The 21,494-nt window shown below is 41.1% G+C and overlaps 1 long non-coding RNA gene across 1 annotated transcript; it reads right to left on the reverse strand.

Moving 5' to 3' along the window:
• Positions 1-1,573: 1,573 nt before the first annotated feature.
• LOC135312835 (uncharacterized) lies at positions 1,574-13,064 on the reverse strand. The gene is made up of 4 exons (XR_010372457.1): positions 12,871-13,064; positions 10,692-11,968; positions 8,400-8,533; positions 1,574-1,938 (listed from the first exon to the last, which is right to left on the reverse strand). It is a non-coding gene; the product is annotated as an uncharacterized LOC135312835 (long non-coding RNA).
• Between the last annotated feature and the right edge of the window lie 8,430 nt (positions 13,065-21,494).

A 21,494-nucleotide genomic window follows, 5' to 3' on the forward strand; every position in this document is an offset into this window, starting at 1 on the left:
GAATAAAGGTACAGTTACAGAAGTAAATGCTTCTTCCAGAGACTAAACACATCACCTTCACCACCCTAAGGTCAGAAAATAGCAAGTTGTTTCTGAACTTCCCTCCATCGGGAAGTGCAATTATGCTAGTTAATCTTAAAATGCCTTTGGCAGCTGTCATCTCATTTTTTATATTATCCTTAAAACTTTTCTAATGGTAAGTACACATGCAGTGAGAAATAATAGCCCTTTGTGTAACAAGCGATACGCACACTCTGTCCAATTCATTTTTACAGTGTTTTTCTCTCTTTCTGAGGTTATTATCACAGAAGAGATTGAAAGCTGAGCCATCATACCACAGCTTAAATGTAGCAGTGAAACATTCCTTCTTTTTTTCTCCCTCCCCCAACCCTTTTCTTTTTTTAAAACGTGGGCAGGATGCTAATGGTGACCAAAGTATATTATCCCTCAAGAAACCTAGCCTAATCCCAGCACAGCATTTACCACTCTGTTCTCAGGTCACAGCCTGTGTGGCCCTTTCAGACTTCAGCCAGCCTCCAACACAGCAGTCTTCCCCTGCCATGGACTTGTGCTCATGCCACAGGTTAATTAACACAGGGAAGGAGTCAGACCCTGCATAAATAAGAAATAAGAGAGTGTCTGCCATTCAGTTTTGACGCCAGGTAAGAGCTGTGGGACTAAGACAAGCGAGGAGCCTGCAGACCGAGACAGCTGGAAGCATTGGTAAGAGAAGCGTACTTGGAGACAACACAGGTGGGGTGCTGAAGTGTTCATCTTCAACAATTTCTCCTTGGTTTAACTAGGAACAGGCAGGGACCACTGTATATTGCAGGAGAGAGGCAGACTTGAGATCTTTGTCTCAGCACTGATCTCTGACTTGCTGACTTGCTGTGAGACCCCAGCAGACCCCAGAGCTCTCACTGTGCTGCACTTTCCTAGAGGTGCCCAACCAGTGGTGTCACAGTCAAAGGAAAAAAAAACCAAAAAAACCAAAAAAACCCCAAAAAACCGCAAAATCCATTGAGAAACTGTTTTTAGTACCAACATGCTCCGGCGTGTACTCCCAGTGTTCTGGATGGGAAATGCTTGAGGCTAACTCTGAACACAGGTTCAAACCACTCCACCTGGTTTCATACAAAGATTGAGAATAAGAACATTGAATACAAAATGTGTCAAAGACATCAACGCAGGGAGTGCCTGATTATGGTTTGGTGTGGGGTTTTTTGTTTGTTTTTGGGTTTTTTAAACTTCTTTTATAATGCCTAATATATGAAAAATACTAACAAAATCATGAGTGAACAGCTGTCTCAGGTATGATGCTGGCTTAACTCTCAGGATCTGTTGCCTTTTCTACAACCTTTCCTGGTGTGGTGAAGGTTGGCAAACACCTTCTGCCTGAAGATCTTTCCTCCCTGGTAAAATGCAATCTATTTCCAGAGAGAAATGTTATTTCAAATTCAGCAAGTGTTGCTTAAAACAAAGGTCACCATTAGTTCTGGTTGTGCTAATGCACTGTATTTGTAATAGTTCTATATCAACATTATATTTCAGAAGATGAGACCATTATGCTTATTCCACCTAGGATTCTTAGCAGGCATTTAAAGCACGTTTTCATTAGCCTGTGGTAGCCACTCTATGTTTTAACAAAATGTTCAAAGGATTTAATCTTGGAGTTTTCAAAGTAGCTTTACTTTATTATTTTACCTTTAGCCTATATATATTATTTGGAATTTAAAATTTTGAGCCCCATCAGTATATTTGTTTCAGTGGCTGAAAGACATTAAAAATGTAATTTCCAGCATGTGTTGTTGGGAGAAAAATGGGAGGTCAGATAATGTTGGACAGCCGGAACTACCAAATAATTAAAGAGTGGTAGGTAACTTACCTCCAGACTGTGGCATTTGACTGCATGCTGCTGCTTGAACAACAGAAATCTCTCTGCAATGCACAAAGGAAAATAACTACTCATCATCTATTAAGATTAGAGTAATATAGGATATGTATATATACACTCACTTGCAGTTGACCGGCAGTCACAACACACTGTTTATCAGCTGGGAATTTTTGTATTCGTCTTAAAGCAGTGAAGCCATTTATAAAGTATTCCTTTTACTGAGCATGTTTTCATCAGAAAAGTAGGTAACAGAAATAACTTGCAACAGAAATCAAGCTTAATATTTCAAAGCCCTTGAGACCCTAATTAGGCTGTTGCTCTGTCTGTACATAACCTCTTAGTAAACTAAATTGATGGTGCTTTGTCCACATAAAAATAGCACTAAGACTTTGGACCTGGAAAAAGCAAGACTCTATGAGCTCCCTGAAGTGCAAGCAAGAAAAAAAAAATCTTATTTAACTAACAAAAGAATGAGATAGGGTTGAAAAATGTGGATGTTAAAACAGACTAAAAATAGATTGGCACAAAACTTTTACTCGGTTGTAAATTTTCTGAGTAGGCTGTGCTTGCTGGACAGGTGACTAATTCCATGCTTCTCACTCTGGAGAGAAGCCTCTAAAGAGGCCAAATGCTGCTCTCAGTTACCCAAATATAAATCTCAAGTAAATCTATTGAAGTTACTGTAGAGTTATGCCAGCTTCCCTAAGAGCAGAATATGATGCCTTGTTTACAGAATTAAGCTCTGAAAGGTACATCTGTGTGCGCATTTTGATTTACCAATAAAATAATTTTATGGAGCTAAATTTATGCAAATACTTAGAATTTAAATCCAAAGGAGACCTTGTAGTCTTGTATTCATTAAAGATTATGCACCTTTCTATGAGGAGGTACTCAAAAATACAATATGGAATACAATTAAAAGGAAAAAATTCACAGAGGTTTCATATTTTACCAAGTCTTTGTGCCCTGTGTGCACTTAAGTGACCGCTCCCCTAGGAGCAAAGAATATATATGTCCCAGTCATTGTATTTGACCACCTTACAAATATCAATAACTTTCTCCTCATAAAAGCCAAGGGAAAAAGAGAGACAGCATTACCAATATATTGTTAATTAAGCACGGAGTCAGAAGAAAACATGAGATTGGCCAAAGGCCAGACTGGGAGTGTGAGATATAAACAGGGAGAGAAACACCTGCACTAGCCCTTTACCAGCACAGGAGCCCTTCTTTATAGTATAGACGTAACGTCATGTAAGGATAGGGGGATTGGGAAAAGACGCCTATGCTAACTCCCAGATCAACACACATAAAAATTAAGTCAGAGTAACTGTTGTCTTAAGCATGTAGGCATTTGTTTACATCTTTAGGTACACCAGTACCTGAGTGTGTATGACTTCTTGTTTGTTTCAGGACACTGAGGGCAGAACAATTTATGATAGACCATTGCTTCTTTCCCCTGCGTGGAAAAATTCAACACTGCAGGTGAGGTGTTTGGCGAGTGCATTCCAGAAAATAAAAATCACCTCAGTCTTTCGACATGAGGATCACCTGCAGGCTTTCACACAATTTTTATGCTTAAACCAACCCTGTTTAAAACCTTAAGGGATGGCTGGAGATGAAGGAATTCATTTTTAAACTAGGCATTTGGGAAAAATGGTAAAGGAAGAAACAAAATTAATTTTTCTCAAAGAAACAAGACATCAATTCCACAATGAATATATCTATAAATTATCATTTATTACCTTAAAAAAAAGAAAACAAACAAGAAGAAAACCAAAACAACAACCCATTTCTTGACTGCCTTCCAACCCTGTAGTAATTATCCTGCAAGTTGTAGAATCATGTTCTTGCTAGTGGCAGGAGCTAGCCAGTTGTCAAGAAGCAAGCTTTGCTAACATGTTGTTGGGATAGTGGAAGTAATACAAACTGCATATACTTGCTGGTGTTGCCAATCCTCATGCTATTTAGCTCTGAAGAATCTCTGCTTGGATTAAATTAAACAATAACAGCGTAAAGAGTCTGCTGGAGTCCAGCACAGTGGATGAGTCTACTGACTCGCACCCAGCTCTTACAGCTTCAATGTTACTGGCCAGTGCAAGGAGACAACTGCCAAAATCATTTCAAATCAACTGGTAGAGAGCCACTACATGAACTAGAGCAAACCTCAAATGAAGCACTACTAGCCAAATCAATTTTGATAGGGCAGAGAATACAGTAAGAGTTTAGGCACACTGCAGGCAGTGGGCAAGCCATAAATTCACCAGCAGCACCATGCAGAGATCAGCAACTGAAACAGAAGTACCCAGAGCACAGCTCGTGGGGACAGCCAACTTTGTGCACAAAGCACCTTTCACTGCGCTGTGGAAGGCACACTCATGCTCCCCTATCAAGTGAAAGCTGGTTTCATCTTTTAAAAAGCTATCAATTTTTCTGAGATATTTTATGATCCTTCCTTCAAAAACACTGAGGCAGCCTAAAAAATACACAGCCTTGAATGTAGCTGCTGGAGGTGTGGTAGATCACTATCTCCTCACACTCAGCTCCAAACCAGCTTTGGAGATTGACATTTGTGCACCTGAGGGATATATAAGCCCATACTGTGTACTTTTTCAGGTGGTTCCAGCTCCTTCCGGGTTTAATAACCAAAACATTTTCAAGCTGCACTGTGCACAGAGCCCATCAATGTAGGTCATATAAGTAACTCTTGAATTTTATGCACCAAACATTCACATGACTCGGTGTCTGCTACACTGCCCAACATTTTTTGTTCATTTGAAATGTGAGCTTTCATAGGGAGATACATAATGGCGTTTGAATTTTTCCGGTATAGATGAATAGCAGTCAGACTGGAAGCTGCTCTTCATATACTAAATAGCAAATACAATCCTTCCACACCTCGCAATGTTCCCCCAATTCCCACCCAGCGTCTTTCCTCACAACACCATTCTGCACTGAAGTGGAACACATGTAATGAAAGCCAGTATTTTGTCTTCGCCTGACAAAACATAAACCCATGAGCTATGGATATAAAGAAAAGGATGAACAGATGCCTACTTAACTGGAAGACATAAGGAAGATACAATTTCATAGTTCACAGTTGCGCTTAGTGCAGTGGATCCCTGATCTCTCCATTTCTACAATGCAAATCATCCCCACTATGTATCAGTGCAATGCTAACACTAACAAGCAGTGCTTATATAATGGTAAGCTGTCATCATTCCAGGGAAGTTCTTCAGTGAGGTTTTTTACATCAGGATTGGAAAAATAAATCACTAAGAACAACAGAAAAAAAACCACACCAAAAAACTAACCCAGACCCCCCAAAAAACCAACCCAGGGAACTATAGTTCTCCTTCAAAAGGGAGTAAAAACCCATCCTAATTCTGAACATGACAGAATTTTTCATTTTCAAATTACCATGCAAAAAGTAATTAAGTCATCTATACAGAATGCTTTTGAAGAAAAATTATATAAGTAAGTTCTCAATCCTGTTTCTCAGATGAGGAATCACACAGTGTATTCAGGCAAAAGGAGGTTTTCAAGCTCCAGTTCAGTGCTTCTCCCTCAGCACAGTGCTGTCTTTACAGAGAATTGATCAGCTGAAAACAAATGGGATGCAATACTCTTGATATTTATACAGTACAAAAGGTGAAAAACCCTGATCCTCAGACTGTGAAACTTGCTTTGTCCAGGCACCCCATAGCATAAGATACTTTTGCCACGTCACTGCACCGTGAGACAAACAGATGTGTGTTTGTGGCAAGCAGTATATATGGCTATCAGGCTCCCAGGTGCTTCACACTATTTTTACAGCTTACATCACCAAGCTGTAGCATGGAAAGCTTGTTTCATTGAATTTCAGTGGCTGCACCTGCTCAGCCTCCCATGCTGTTGTACTAGGAGTCAGCTAGATGGTGCTCATGGGGTGGCAGCCGATGTGCAAAGTTAGCACTGGGATTTCGCTCAGGGCCTCTTCCCCCGCCTCCGGCATCCCACACAACCTAAGCAAGCTGTCACAAATGAAAAACCAGGACCAGGAGGAAGGGGACAAAGTAGGTAGGTGAAAGGAAACTGCATCTCAGATACTCTTTGAGCACAGATCCTTACACAACCACGCTGGCTTTCAAAGGCTGGGTTGCAAATATGAAGCTGGGGCTGGTTTCATTGTATACAAGCCAGCTCATTCACTCCTGCCTGGCAGTCTGAAAAGAGCACAGTACTGACAACTTCAGAAGGAACCATGTTGTTGGAGAGACCTGACAATTTGGAAGCTGTTTTTCCTCTGGCAAATAACAACCCTAGCTGTAAGCTTCATCATGATCCGATGGAGTGTGTCTTTATGGATGTTTGAAGTTAGAATTAATTAGTAGCTTTTAGTGGTCTGTGAAGTTGCCTAGTTTTGTTGGATTAATTGCATACTGCAGAAATATAGACATGTAAAGACACATTGTGCTAACTCCCAGTAAATATGAAAAACTCAAAGAGCTCAGGGGTGTTAAACAAGGATAGATTTTGCTGTGGACATACTGCTCAGGGATCCATTGAGTGGCAGAACACTTATAAATTCTTAAATCTGAAGATCCCACTTGGTCCCTTGGGCTGAAAGTTTGTATGAAAATTTCATTTCAAAATGACAAGCCCATATATGCACAGGAATGGTTTTCTAAATAAAACCCTAGATCATTTTTTATTCATCTTATATCTAAAATGCCCAGAGGCATAGCTCCATAAAAATTTTAAACTTTAAACAAAAGCTCCTTTTGAGTTGCAGGAAAACAAAACATTCTGAAAGCAACAGTTTATATTATTTATTGTGATGTTTACTTAGCAAGAGAGGCTGATGAGTTAATTCTCAGTGGAAGTGCTGAATTACTTTAGGAACAGAAGCCCAATTAATTAAGGATCATTTCCTATTGATTTCACTGTACTACAGACCAGACTCAGAGTACGTGCTATACTCCCGTACAAGATATAAATAATAAATAATAGCATACTTAGACCAGTTACTGCTGTCCTGATGACCTGTAATTCTCACTGAGAAAACACTTCTAAGACTTTGATGTGAACACAATAAAAGCCAGAATGCCTCTTGAAAGAAAGAGAACAGGAAAAGCACAGAAGAGGCACTATGCACACTCCAGATCAAAGACAATAGACAAATGAAGAGACAAGTTTTGGAAGTGGACAAAAGTGGAAATAAATACATTTGTATTGGAAGAATCAATAGGAAAATAGTTGATTTCATGCCTAAAGCTGGGAATTTTTTACACAAAACCTGAGTACTTTGGGATACACACTATGGCCAGACCTCGAGCCCAGATTCATCTCACAACTTCATTATGAGCAGAAATCAAGCCCTGGAAATCTCCTCACTTGACCACTTTGATCAGCATGCTGGATGGCCATGAAGCACCAGGGCATGGGTTTTCTCCCTAGGTGTGCTTATCCATCCTGGGGACCAGCCGGAGCCCCACGATGAGTCATTCGGTGCTTTGTGGCCCCACTGTCGACAGCCTTTCCATACAAAGCAGCAAAGTAATCAGTTCTGTTGTCCAGGCTCTTATAAGGTCACAGCGAGACTTGGGGTAAAGTTTTGGCTCAGTTTGCGGGGAAGTTGCAAGATTATTGTAGAAAGACAGATGTGTTGGGCTCAGCGTGAAAAATACAGCAACTATTACATGCATTGCCAGAATACTCTATTAAGAAATTCAGAAAGTTCAGCATTCCTCTGGTACAACCATGTTTATTTATAAACAGAGTACACAAAATCATGTTGTCTGAGAGACAAATACAGAAGCAAGGTGTCTGACTGCAGTTTTCAGATCTGCTTCTATTGAGTCCAAATGCCTGGAGGTATGCTGCCCCTGCTTCCTCTTAAAGCTAAGCTCTCCCAACCTTGTCTCAGTCTGCTGCCTCCCTCGACTTCCTGACTGCTTTTTGCCCCTGAAGCCCACACAGCAGTATCAAGTCTGTGATCTAGCTTTTGTGTTTGTACTAAGTCACTAAAAATACCACTGGGCCATAAAGATTCCATTTTTGCTAAAGGTTGCCAGGCTAACTACTAATTACTGTCTTGTACAGCAGCTTCTCTTTCAGCTCTCACTGTCTACATTGCCTTACAGTTTCTTTTCACTTCGCCTAAAGAAACGACAGAAAGAACACCCATGAAGTTCAGCCATGTGCACAACTCACAGCATCCATCAATATCACACAGAACAGCAATAACATGGAAAACAAAATACTCATCTTTACTCAGACTTTAAGATTGGGCAAGTGACTTGAGCCGAGTCCCTGTATAAGGCTGCCAGTTTTGAAAAATAATGCATAAAGGTATCAGCTTTAAAAAGATCTCTAAGTACCTTTATTATCTAAAGGAAAAGGTGAAATCCTACCTTGTTATGGCAAGGAGAAAAGGAAGCTGGGAGCAGTGCTTGATATGTCTGTAGCCAACATCCACCCAGAGCAGGAGGAGGGCAGGATGGCTAAAATCAGTCCACTGACTCACCAGGAGAGCATCCTCCAAGGCCTGAGGTCAGGTTCCTCGAGAAGCAGCAGATGCATTAGCAAAGCTCCTAGCTCTTCACAGCCAGGCAGCAGTCCTCCTGGGCAGGGCTGGCAGCAATGGTCTTATTTGAAAGCCTGTAGAAACGTGGAAAAGAAGGGGAGAAAAAGGAAGCTCTTGGAGCCTTTGACTTCTGCCCATTAACCTCATCCTCTCTGAGCTTAGACTCAGCAGGAGGACACGGGTAATCACAGAAAATGGCCTTTTCATTCCTTCTGCTGGTTACAGTTCAGGTTTGCTTAAACAGAGAGCCGCAAGGATAGACTTGACTGGCTGAGGACATTCTTTGGCCTCAGGAGCAAAAGGACTCAAGGATGTGATCAAATCCAGTTTAAAAAAAAGCATTTTAAATGCTCACCAATTATTTAAAGCGAGACACTATGTGAAAATAATTATTCCATATCTGAAAGCATGTGTACTAAATGTGAATATGACATGGGAGGAGCTGGGTTTTATAGCCTGGAGAAGTGAAGGCTGGGAGGAAGCTAATTGCTCTCTTCAGCTTCCTTTAGGGTGTTGTAGATAAGAGATCCAGACTTCTCAGTACCTCACACTGAAAGGATGAGAGGTAATGACTGCATTGCAGCAAGGCCAATTATAAGTGGATGCAAAGAAAAAAATTCTTCACTGTAGAGCTGGTCCACCACTGGAGCAAGTGACCTGAGAGGCTGGGGGATCTCTGTCCTTGGAGATTTTCAAAAAGCTTAACTTTTACTCCAATGTAAGTCAAAAGTCACTAAGTCAAACTAAAACTCAAATTGGAGTTGAGACAACTTATTGAGGAAGGCTGTAGACGTGTCCTGTTTCTGCTGCCACTGACGTATTTGTCCCCTATCCTTCCCTGCTGTTTTTCACCATACTTCAGGGTGCTATGGATGCATCAGTGTAACTGCAAACACAGCCAGTCATCAACCTAGCTACCCAGGTTAAATGTTTTGCACGTTTTAGCCTATTTTGTGTTTCAGGGTATGCTGAAAGGGTAACACAAGGTTGGGCAAAGTACACTTCTAACACCCTGGCTAATAGGGCATCCCATGCCTGACATCCTGGGCATAAACACAGGTCTAGGAACAACTAGATTCAGGAAGGCAGACATTGCTACAGTTTATATTTTGTTATTCTTACCAACTAGCAATAAATGACAACCCCAAAAGGTATCGTGTTGGATAGACACAGCAGGAACTCACTTCACTGAAAGCAAGACAGGAACCTTACCTGCTGACATGCAATTATTTAATTCCCTCCACACCCCCCATGCACTAGCTGGACTGAGGGACTGCAGCATCAATACTGAAAATGCCCTGATATACAGGTGCCGACGCCTAGAACAAGGAACAGGATCCAGAGAGAAGCGTTGGTGCATGAGCAGGACAGGCCCATACGACGTGCACTAGCACATTGAAGCCTGCTCAGTGAGCGCTGGCTGCCTGCAGCTGTGGCCCACCTGCAACGTGATCCTAGGCTAAGGCAGCTAGGTAAAGGACAGCACTATCCCTTCAAGCAGGCTCTTTCTTCAGTGTTTGAAAACCAAAACATCATGGGAATAAAGTACAGGTCAGGAATACAAGTAAAAGGGTGAGGAGGGGAAAAAAAGAAAAAAACTCAGCTTCTGCACAGTGTAAATGCATAGACATAAATGTTTTTATTATTATTAGCTTATTAACTATGTTAATAAACAATGTAAGCAAATACAATTATCAAAATAGTCTATAAATTCAGTGTATGAACAGCAGTTACTCAAGGTTGCTTAATAATTCATTTTGCTCAGTTTCAGAGTAACTTCCAACAGAAAAAATAACAAAAGACCACAAAAAAAACCCCAAAACCCAGAACACCACCATGTGTGCTGTGAACTCCTGTTCCTGTGGAGTCTTTAATGTTTTGGAACATGATATACAGCAGACACAGTATCTTATGAGGTTTTTTCATACTTTTGTTTTATTTAACATGTGTTCCTGTCCAACTGAATTTTTGTCAAAGAAAGCCTCAAGTTTTTGTGAGAGAAAAATCCTCATGGTAGCAAAAGAGGACAACATGACTGCAGAGCAGGCCAGTTGGCACATGCAGGACATGCCACAGCCAGGACACATCCAGCCTCTGGGCATTCATGCCTGCTGAGACTGGCACTGAAATGGGGACTTCAGACCCAGGGCATAGAAAACCCCTCTGCAAACTCCAGCTGCACGTAATCAATCTATCAGCAAAACCGGTGCATTCACCAGAGAGCTTGCTCACCTTAGACCTCACTTGTGATGCCACTGGCTGTCCGAATGACCTCAGCCCTCATATTTCTTGTTCTTTTCAAATTTGTACAATTGCCCATATGCTGGAAAATAAGGTGAGGACACAATTAAGGAAATTCTGTTGTGTTTTTCTTAAACCTCACCACAACCACACCTTTTTTCCTCACAGCAAATCATATTACCATGAAAAAAGATGCAGATTTTCAATCACCTGAAAATTGTCTCAACTTTTTCAACAATATCTTCCGAGTGCAAAGCAGCTGTACAGCATCACATAATTTATGTGATAGTGTGTTATACCCAATGGTGCTCATTCGGAACAAGCTTGGATTACTACACAAAGACAAGGCAAAATAAATAAGAAATGAAAGGAAAAATAATAATAGTGTGAGGTGGGTTGTTTTTTTACCCCTCAGAGTTCAATTTAGGCACAGTGGTTATTGATTTAATTTCACAGCACAGGACCATGTTGATAAGAGATAGCACAGTGTAACATACACACAACAAGGGAAATAATAGAAAAATAAGAAAGTAGTTTAACTAGTTTGATTTTGTTACTACATTGTTTCCCACATTGATCCTTTTTATTTTTTAACAAATAGTAAAGGAAATTTATTTTAAGAGAAAAATTAATTTTGAAATTTTAATACTGTGGATGGTTGAAAGTTTCTTTTGAAACTTCACAAGAAAAGTAACTTTTGAACTAACACTTTCACTTAGAAGTGTTTACTTTCCATGGATGAGAGCTGGGTTTTTTTTTAACTGGAAAACATCAAGGTGTGGAGATGAAAAATGATTATGCCAAAACCAAAATGGATTTTTTAAATTTAAGTTATTGTAACACCTCATAAAAGTTGTATTTCAGATGGCTCATATTCCTTTTCCACCTACGCCCCTGCAGCGAGTTTCCCAGTTGAACATTATATCCCGCTGCACATGGGACTCTGTTGCAGCTCCCTGGGCTGCAAGAGCTCCAGTCAAACAGAACCATGCTGTCCCAAATGAAAATAAGGAACCACACATCAGAACTATAACTCTATAAGGTACTATGGAAAACTTTTTGATAGAAATAACTGCTTTTCAGCCTTAAGTTTTGCTTTATTCTGTGGTTTTTTCCCTCCTAAATAAAAGAGACCAATGGCAGAAAGAAGAATCTTCTCATCGTAACAGGCTTGCTGAGCCTGAGTCCATCCTGGTCATTTTTTTCCTGCTACTACTTCTTTGGTAGTGTGGAGCCCTGCAGCACAGGTGGGGAGACAGGATCTCTACCTGGAAGAGATGAACAAATTTACAAACTTACAGCCTGCCACAGACCAGTCCCCCATTCAGTCTGTTATGGATCAGCAGTTTCCCAATGTTTATCTGTCCACTCAGCAGCAACTGCTATGGTATGTGTTTCTGGGAAGAAGATGAAACATGGAGGTAGGTAAAGCATTATGGCAGCAGGATTGCCTTCCTGGCATCTATACAGACGGCTGGCTTTGGCTCAGATCCTGAAGGTTTACATCAACATAAATTCCCAGGTTTTGAAAGATGCACTCTTTCAAGCATAGGTGCAAAAAAAAGATGCTTTTGAAGAGGCCTGTCGTGCCTCACCATAGAAAATCCTACAAGCTACCAAGTTTAATTTAAAGTATGTTCCATCTTTTGCAATTTTGATTTGAATTGCCCCTAAACCCTCTACCTAGATGAGGACTGACAAATGGTCCCATCGCATTTTATACAAACCACTTCGAATGTGATCTGGAAACTGTCGTAACTCTGACACAGTGTAAGCACTGCCTTGTTTTTGGAAGTTTTTCCACCCGAATTCAGCAGTACAGCATGAACTTGCCTCAAATAATAACAACACAGAGTAGCTCCCCCAGGGTCTAGATAATACACCTAATCACCACAGTCTCTGTCTATTCAAGTTAACACTTCTTAACAACAGATGTAATCTTTAGTGAAACCAAGCTTTTACAAATTGCTGTTAATATGAATTACACTTACATTCTCTGAGTATCTTTTCTAACGAGGTAATGTTTTCCCTAGAGGTATTTAAATTAGGAATTCTTAACAACTAATTGAATATGAACTTCGATAACTGAAGAGGTCATCTTCACTTCTGGAACGGAGGCTGAAGGACTTTACTGTCCAGACTAAGTGAGGTGACTTACGTTCTGACTTACGTTGTATAACAGCTTCGTGATATGATGACGGTTAGAGGGGCTCTGTTTCAACAGGTCTTGGAGGTGAGGAGTATCAGGTGATGCTTTCAGATCTCTCCCAACATCTCAAGGTGGGACATCACCGCACAAAACAATTTGAGTACTTGCATTCATTTTCATTTCTCAGGCATGTGACAAATTAGGAAGGAATTCAGTTCAAGAGCTTGTCTACTTTTTTTTAATGCACTAAGCATACGCTACTTCAAACATAATTAAGACAGTAAAAATATCGGTCAAAAGAAAGGGATTTATAAATTGCCTGTTACACCAGTTTTCAGAACAGAGAAAAGCAGGCCTATTGCTTTTAGGCCACCAGATCATTGTTGTATGCCAGTGCAAGTATTGAATTTGGTCTAATGTTTTAGAAGTCCTCCAAAGCAACAGACCTTTACATCTCCTAAGGATTTTTCAGACCGTTCAAAACTGTACTTTAGTGTTTATATACAATGATAATGTTCAAAAAGTCATTTTGCACTGTTAATTGCATTCTATTTTGGTGCAGTAGATTTAGAAATATACATATTTAACCAGTCATAATGCTGCCAGAAAACTACTTAATCAGCAGATGAATGTACATTGAAACAAAAGCGTGAGTACATTTATCCAGTGAGGTATGAATATTGCCATAATGGCTGTAACGGAGGGTGGGGAAATGGGACAGCAAGGAAGAGAAATCACACAAAGCATCACTAATCCCATGAATGCAAAACAAGGAAGAATAACAAGCACAATATTAACTTAAAATTCATAATGTTCTATTTTTTATGTTAAATGATATTTTTGCTGAAAAAGTAAGTTTCTCTTCTTTGAGCTTGGGGAATACTGTGAATGTATACTAGGGTATGCCAAGGCTATACTTCCAGATGGAGGTGGACTTTCAGCACAGTATAATTCAGTTTCATCCAATTCAAACTAAAACCCACCCTATACCCCCATCACCACCAGCTTTCCTCAATACGGAAACTTGATTATTTTTTTTTTTCAGATATAATTGATACATTTCAGTTTTAACTTCCTGTAACACAGTAAGAGAGATACACATGCATGGTAATCATGGAGTTTCTGGATATTTTTTTTGGTTTTCCACCTAAAGAACAAGATACTATAATCAAGAACGGTAGATATGGTATTTCCTTATGTATTTATGACAAGAGATGGAAGACTGCACACAAGCTAAACATGTGGTTGCTTTATAAATCCTTCCCAGAAGGTGACCTTCTGGCACCTGTGATGGAAAAGGGTGGGTTTTGCAGAGGGAGGATTCCTGGGTTTCAAAGGTACATCAGGGAGAGAACAAGGCAAACAGGGCTTCCTACTTCAACCCCAGCACCACAGCAGCAGCCAGAGCACAGACTCTTGAAAAGATAAGGTCTTGCAGGTGAAAAGGGGTACCTTTTCCTAGGGGCTTGAATAGCCTGTGCTATTACAGTGTATTTCAGAGTTGCACTGTGTTCAACAAACTTTATTACAAGACAAGGATTCACCTTGCAAGAGATGAAGTAAAAAGCAAAACAAAAGGCAACATAAAAGGAGATCTGTCCGCAAAAGGACTCACCATGCTTTTAAAGATACTTTGTTCCACTTCGGGCTTGTGTAAAACAAAACCTGAGAAATGCAAATACTTCCAGTATGCTTGCTTGAAGGGATGGTATTTTGGCAACAGGTCTGTCCCAGTGCCCTGGCTGTTCAACACTGTCCCTGGCTCAGGATCCTGCTTTGCTGGCGCGTTAAGCCTCCTGGCTCAGTCAGCCGTAGGAAGCCCAGGGAAAGAATGGCTCTGGGAAACTGAAAAAAGTCCGAAGGAGGGGCCAAGTGAGAGCTGTGACCTCCCAGTGCCCCCAGATCTTAGGCCTGGCGAGGGACTCCTCCAAGGCCTGGATCCAACCAGGTCGTGAGGGACTGGCCAGACAGTTGCAGGGAACCAGTCAGGCTTTCTGTCTCGCAGACATTTCAGAGAATCATAGAATACCAGGTTGGAAGAGACCTCAAGGATCATCTGGTCCAACCTTTTCTAGCAAAAGCACAGTCTAGACAAGATGGCCCAGCACCCTGTCTAGCCAAATCTTAAAAGTTCCCAGTCTTGGGGGAGCCATGACTTCCCTGGGGAGCTTATTCCAATGGCTGATTATTTTCATTGTGAAAAAATTTTCCTCTTGTGTCCAATCAGAATCTGCCCAGGAGTAATTTGTATCCATTACCCCTCATCTTTAGCGTGTGGCTCCTTGTAAAAGGGAGTCTCCGTCTTCTTTGTAGCCACCCTTTAAATTTTGGAACATGGTGATACTGGAACATTTGGCTTTTATGCACTTTTCTATCAAAAAACCCAGCCTCTTGTTGGAAAGACTGACCTCTTCTCTGTGTTGCAGAACTTGATGTGAAATACAGAAATTCATGAATAGATAGGTGCATAACAGACGTACCCATCCCCAGAAGAAGACAGTCATTAAGCGCAGCACGCATGTGCAACAGCTTTGCAAGAATGTAGGAATAGGAGTAGGGCGGGGAATCTAATTTCCCCAATTTCCTCACAGGAGTTATTTGCTTCTTTATCTCCCCCGTGGCTAGTGAAAAACTAGACTACTCTTTTTTCCCTGATGTGTACACCAGATTCCCATGATGCAACTTCTCCTTACCTTCGCAAAAGCTTTTTTGCCCCCCCCCCAACAGATATATCACTCAATGAGGAGACAATGAGACACTGTGGTAACATTTTTGTAATCCAAGTATATCTGTAACCAAAAAAATATTATATGTAACTTATTTCCTCCTCATTGACAGCTAAAAATCATGAATTTTCCAGAGGCCGGGGCAGGGTGGGGTGGGGAAATCTGCAAAGCTTTTTATATGAAGAAAATCCACCTTCAAGGCACCTGTAATTAAAACAACAGAACATAATCGTCCCACATTTGTTAACTTTATGGACCCACAGAACTGTACAAGGTAGCAATTTTCAGTGAGCAAAAAGTTTTCTGACTCTGCATAACCCACGTCATACACCTTGAATGCTTTTCCAGCCACTCTATTAACAAACTATTTACTACAGGCATAAATTAATTCTACGTAATACTAAGGTTGCTTAAGACTTTCCATTTTGAATGTTTTCAGCTGATAATGGTTTTGCCAAACTTCCATGTTCTATGCTACTGCCTGCCTCGTTAATTAGCTCTATAGAGTATAGAATATAAATATAGCATACCATGCACCCACAGAGCTTTGCCCAGATTAGAAGAAATTGTAAATGATGAATTGAAAAAATTCCAGTTACCCATGTCATGCTTTGATGAGAGGATCTGAAATATGGCAGGATTTTTTTCTTTTTTTTGTGTTCAAATTGTACTCATTGCTATTGTTGCAAAAATCTGTACCACAACCACCATCTTAAAAGCTTTTGTAGATTTTCACTGACCCTCACTACCAACATGCTTATTAGGAAAAGCTACTTACAGTTTAGCACCTCAAGTCCCAGAGACAGGTTATAGCAACTTAGTCTGCATGCACAAATTTGGCAGGGGAGATTTCATCTTGCGCTCTTCTGCTTAGATTTCTGCTGGACTGGGGCAGTGGAGAGGAGGACAACAGGGAGATCCCACTGTCAACAGCAGTAACACAGATGGGCAGGGGCCAATACTGGGACACAGGGAACAGCGTGGGAAGTGGAGCCTTACAACTGGGAAGAGAGACAAAGCAGGAGAGTGGAGAGGGGGGGTGACAAGTTATTCAGTGGCCATCAAGAGACAGGCTGGGAAAGAGATGGAAAATAAGAATGAGCAGGATAGCTGGAAGCAAATGAGTAGTGGAAAAACAGAAATGAGGACAGAGAGGGAGCCCAGAACAAAGCTGTGCTTGGTAGGACTGAGAAAAAAGACACGGGCACGCTTGCAGTAAGTTTCTCATGGGTGTCCCACATTAGAGATCCTCTAATGAATGGTGTGCAAGCTGTGAACTGACAGAGAGAAAACTAGGAAAAAACAAGATTAAATTGTGCATTGCAATTGTACTACAGCTATTACTTACACAGATAAGGTGGCATGGCCAGGAGGCTGAAGTCTGTGCACAATGCATGCAGTTTCTTGGTGGTAGCCCCTTCCTGGCCCTGCTGTCTGAGCTAGTGGGGCAGAACCTTACTTCTGCCATCCAGCTCTCCCCACATCTCCCCTCTCTGGCCAGACACTTACGTTAGATCAATTCCTGTTGAAAGCACTTGCATTTTGGACACTTCTATGTTGCTCAAATGCTGGAGGTGGATTATAAAGAGGGAAGGACTGGTTAGAGTGTTTTGAGGTGTAGGAAGAAGGAAGTTGCTAAGAGAAGAGACTAATTTGAGCTCCTAAATGTCTCATTACTTGCTCATGCATATTCCTAGTCCAACGTTGAGAAAGAAATCACTGCATATCCAGCCCTGACAGTGACTTAAAACCTGGATTCTACATTATTTCTTTCCTTCTCAAGTGAGGAGGCAGGAGATCATACAAGATTTCTGAGTTGGGGCTCTGTTACTTCAGCTGTGACTTGAGCTATGCCCACACGTGTTGGGAAAGATGCTCCTGCATGTGCTCACATTTTCAGTTATGGATGTACAGGAATAAGCAGGTTCTTATGTCCTTTATCCTCTCAGGACAAATGAGGACAGCTAAAAACTGTCAGAGCCTTGAGTGCAATCCTTTAGTACTTAGACAGCATATCTGAAAGAATATGGTAAACAGGGGAAGAGAAAAGACATAACTCGCTCCAAAGAAATAACATTCTTCATTTCCCTCCTGCCTCACCCTCAGCCATCCGCTTCATGGAGCAAGTGAGTAAAAAATCATGATCCAGGGGGTAATGGCTGGCTAAGAGAGGCTCCTAGGTCCACTGCAGGCATGTTACGGTTCAAACCATAGCTCTTGCTCTGCGCTGATGGCCAAAACCTCATCTTTGTAATCCATGTCCTGGCTGTGGAGTTGTCTGCTCTAATTATTCTGCATGTGTGTCTCCTCACAGTCTGGAACAAGCTTTCTAAGGGCTGAGACCACTGGAATGGGGAAGATTTATGGAGCTAGTCAATGCTGGTTGCATTCTGCAGAACCTTGAATAAGAGACAAAAGACTCTTCTGAATCTTAGGAGGGAAGATTCCCTCTGCTTCGAGGATTACTCACTTCCTGGTGCACTGAAGTTGAAGGATTAAGTAACTTTTCCCAAATATAGAATGTATCACACCCAATCACACACATGCGTGCGCACGCGCACACACACACACACACACACTGCTGCCTTCTTAAGTGAAGCATCTGAGGAGGAAAATGAGATTACAAATTTAGGAGTATAATGAGATCATGTTAAATTCACACCATTTCCCCGCCTAGGCACAATCTATGTCATTAGAAAGGATTAATTTTTTGTTACAATTTCTAATCTCATTATACCTTTTGTCACAAGAGTGATTTATCAAAATTTCAATACTTAATGCTATACATTTTGTGAAATATTATATTATGCTGTAACATAGTACCTTCACTTGACTTTTCCAGTATTCTATATTTTCATTAGCTGGTATCCGCTCACTCATGCCATACCACTCAGCACAGCTATAAATAGAAGGACCAGCCAACCAAATCACACAATATTGAAAAGGTCAAAGTAGTATACTACATTACTGTAATTTAGAGAATACTATTCACAAAGTATTAAAACTCTGATGCCTTATTTATGTGACAACGAAAGTAATGAAAATAGAAGACATTGCAAGATGATCACATTATTAACAGAAATTGTTGGAAGATTGAGGGATTGCAAACCTCTCAACATTATTATCTTTACAGCCTAATATAAATTCATGCTATTCTTTAGGTACTGTACCTCTTTTGCTAAGTTTCTGTGTCTCTCACTGGAAAGACAATGGTCTGTTCACTACTTTTGATGTTTTTTAAATACAAAATACTTAAGAATCTTTTAAGGAATACTCATAAGCATTTTTTTGAATCGCGGCCCTCTTTCAGCTAACTTGTAAAGAAATTAAGAGGAAAAAGAAAATGTGAAAATCAGGCTAAGGATTATTATTACTGACTCCTTCTCCCTACCAAGAGAGTAAGAGAATTATGGCCTTGCTCTCAATGTCTATGGAAAGGCCCTGTTTGATCAGTGGCTGTGAAACTATACCTGGTCATGCAAAAGAACTTTTAGAGTGGCTGTGAGCACAGGCTGTTCTGCCATGCATCCGCCAACCTGTTTTCCCTACAGACATCCCTATCCACATGGCAAAATGTACATGTCCTGACAACTGCACGGTCCCCCACCTCTTTCCCCACAGCCCAGGATCCCTAAGAGATTAGGTACACACTGTAGAAACACCTGCAAATCAGCAGTTACCTCCCCAGGCCCAGGTTCAGTCAAGTGTCTGATGTGCTCCCTGCATCACTGACCCTGGTACCCAATGCTGTTTGATGCTGCAAAAGTCTCTGGCTAACGTGAAAGTCTGACTCTGTGCCAAGTCATCTCCAGGCATGTAATTTTACCCAGAGAACATGAAGGACAGCTGTGCTTTTCAAGACTAGAAGAGCTGTCCCAGAGAAAGCAGTCATGGCCCACATCAGAAAATACTCACAGCTCTACAGGTTCACAGAGTAAAAGTGAATGTTTTTAAAATTGTCTGCAGAAAAAAAAAATAGGAAGGAACAATGTAAAAGGGGAAAAGAGAGGGGGTATCAGCTAGGCTTTTTGAGATATCTGCAGGAGAACTGGGCTTAGTACACAGCCCATAGTGCACTCTCCAACATGCTTGAGACCACGCTGAACCCCTGGGCATTTTGGGTGTCCAAAATCCAACAGGGTGGGGAAGCGGTACAGGAAGCTGCCCTGCTTTCTCCCAGTATAGACTGTAGGCTAATCTGGGGCAATCGGTATCTAGCCAACATATCTTTGATTAGATCCTGGCATTATAGAGTTCTGTAGGTTTTGGGAATCAATATTAATGACATTTCAGGGGACTTAATTCATGGAATTGTAATTAACCTAATGGATAACTGAGAAGTAAGCTCAGCTAATATTAAAACAACAGTAATCGGTGACTTAATTTCTTATGAGTCTCATTGTCTTCCATGAGAGAATACCCATTTCCCAGTGAGTTAGGGAGTATGCCAGGATAACTCTTTTTGAGGGCTATTCGTGATTTCCAGTTTGAAACACTACAGTTGTAATAATGCTTTGCAAGATTTCCTATTGCTGGGCTGGAGCTGATGTGGCATCTCTCTCTCTCTCCCACTGAGTGCCCATTAAGAGATCAGAGAGGCTGGACTACAGCAAAGCTGCAGCGTCTGCAGGCAGTACAGCTGAACAGCCACATTCAACCTGCTGATGCTAGTTAGGTGCTTATATGGCAAAGAGACCTTGTAGTTTCTGTTTTTCATAGATGAGCCTTGAAATTTGGGTTTGGGTTTTAGTTGATATTTTTTTTTGGGGGGGGGGGGCGTGGGAGGATGGTTTGGGGGGATTTTGGGGTTGTTTGGTGGGTTGCTTTTTGGTTTGGTGCTTTTGTGTTTTTTCAGAAAAGCACCAGATAAGACCTTGTTTAAGGCCTTGTCTGCATAAAAATAATGTCCTAGTAGAAGCAATGAAGCCTCTCCTGCTGACAGTCACACCTCCAATATAGATGCTATTATTCCAATAGCAAGGTTGTGCACAGTGCTAACCAGTTTACTGAGGAAGTAATTATGCTCTATATGACACAATTTTCAGTCTAGCTAGAAAAACTAAGCCTATACTCTTACAACTGATTAAATGTAGGTAACGTGAACAAGTAATTTGCCAGGAGGGAGACTAAAAACAACAACAAAAAAGACCGCACAATCCAAAAAAAATACCCAACCAAACACTAGGATTTAACTTTGTCAGCAAAGGTTACCCAGGAGAGAGCAAGTGAGGGAGAAGTGAAGTAGCACAGCTCCCCACTGATCTGTGCCTCCTGCAGACTCCCACCCCGAGCTGGTGCCTTGGCACTGTGCTGGTGAGGCTCTGGGCCCTCTGGCAGAGCAGGTGGCCATGGGCGGTGTGCTCCACCGTCCTCCTACTCCCAACAGATTTGCTCGTGCTGGGGGCGTAGAAAGCAAGCTCCACCTGAACAAACTGAACCCCTTCACTTTTGGGATGATGGCTGGAGGGGTGGAGAGAACGCCTTATGGAATTTTGATTTGAATTTTATAACATATGGAAATTGGTCTGTGAAAAAAGTGAGAAATATTTAGAAACAGTTGGAATGGCTGTCATTGAAATTTATCCTGGCTATGTCTAAACATGGAAAAGGACAACAGAAACCAATGTTAACTTAAGAAAAAATGTAAAGAGAACTGACTATGCAACAAGCAGAAGGCTTATTTCTTTTTAAGTATAAACAATCTGGTGAGGAGGAAGACAGGCAGAGCTATAAAAATAAGCCAAGGAAAGTAAAAAATAATGAGGGTAAAAAATATAATAATACCCTGCATCAGTTTGCAGAGATTTTTTCTTGTACAGGAGTCTCCAAATATAACTTTAAGGGAGAAACCAGACAAAATATTTCTGTTCCAAAATATCACATTGAAGAATAGTATAAAAGAATGGTGTACTGCAGATG

This window comes from Phalacrocorax carbo, chromosome 3 (genome assembly GCF_963921805.1).
Source record: "Phalacrocorax carbo chromosome 3, bPhaCar2.1, whole genome shotgun sequence".
Taxonomy (NCBI): domain Eukaryota; kingdom Metazoa; phylum Chordata; class Aves; order Suliformes; family Phalacrocoracidae; genus Phalacrocorax; species Phalacrocorax carbo.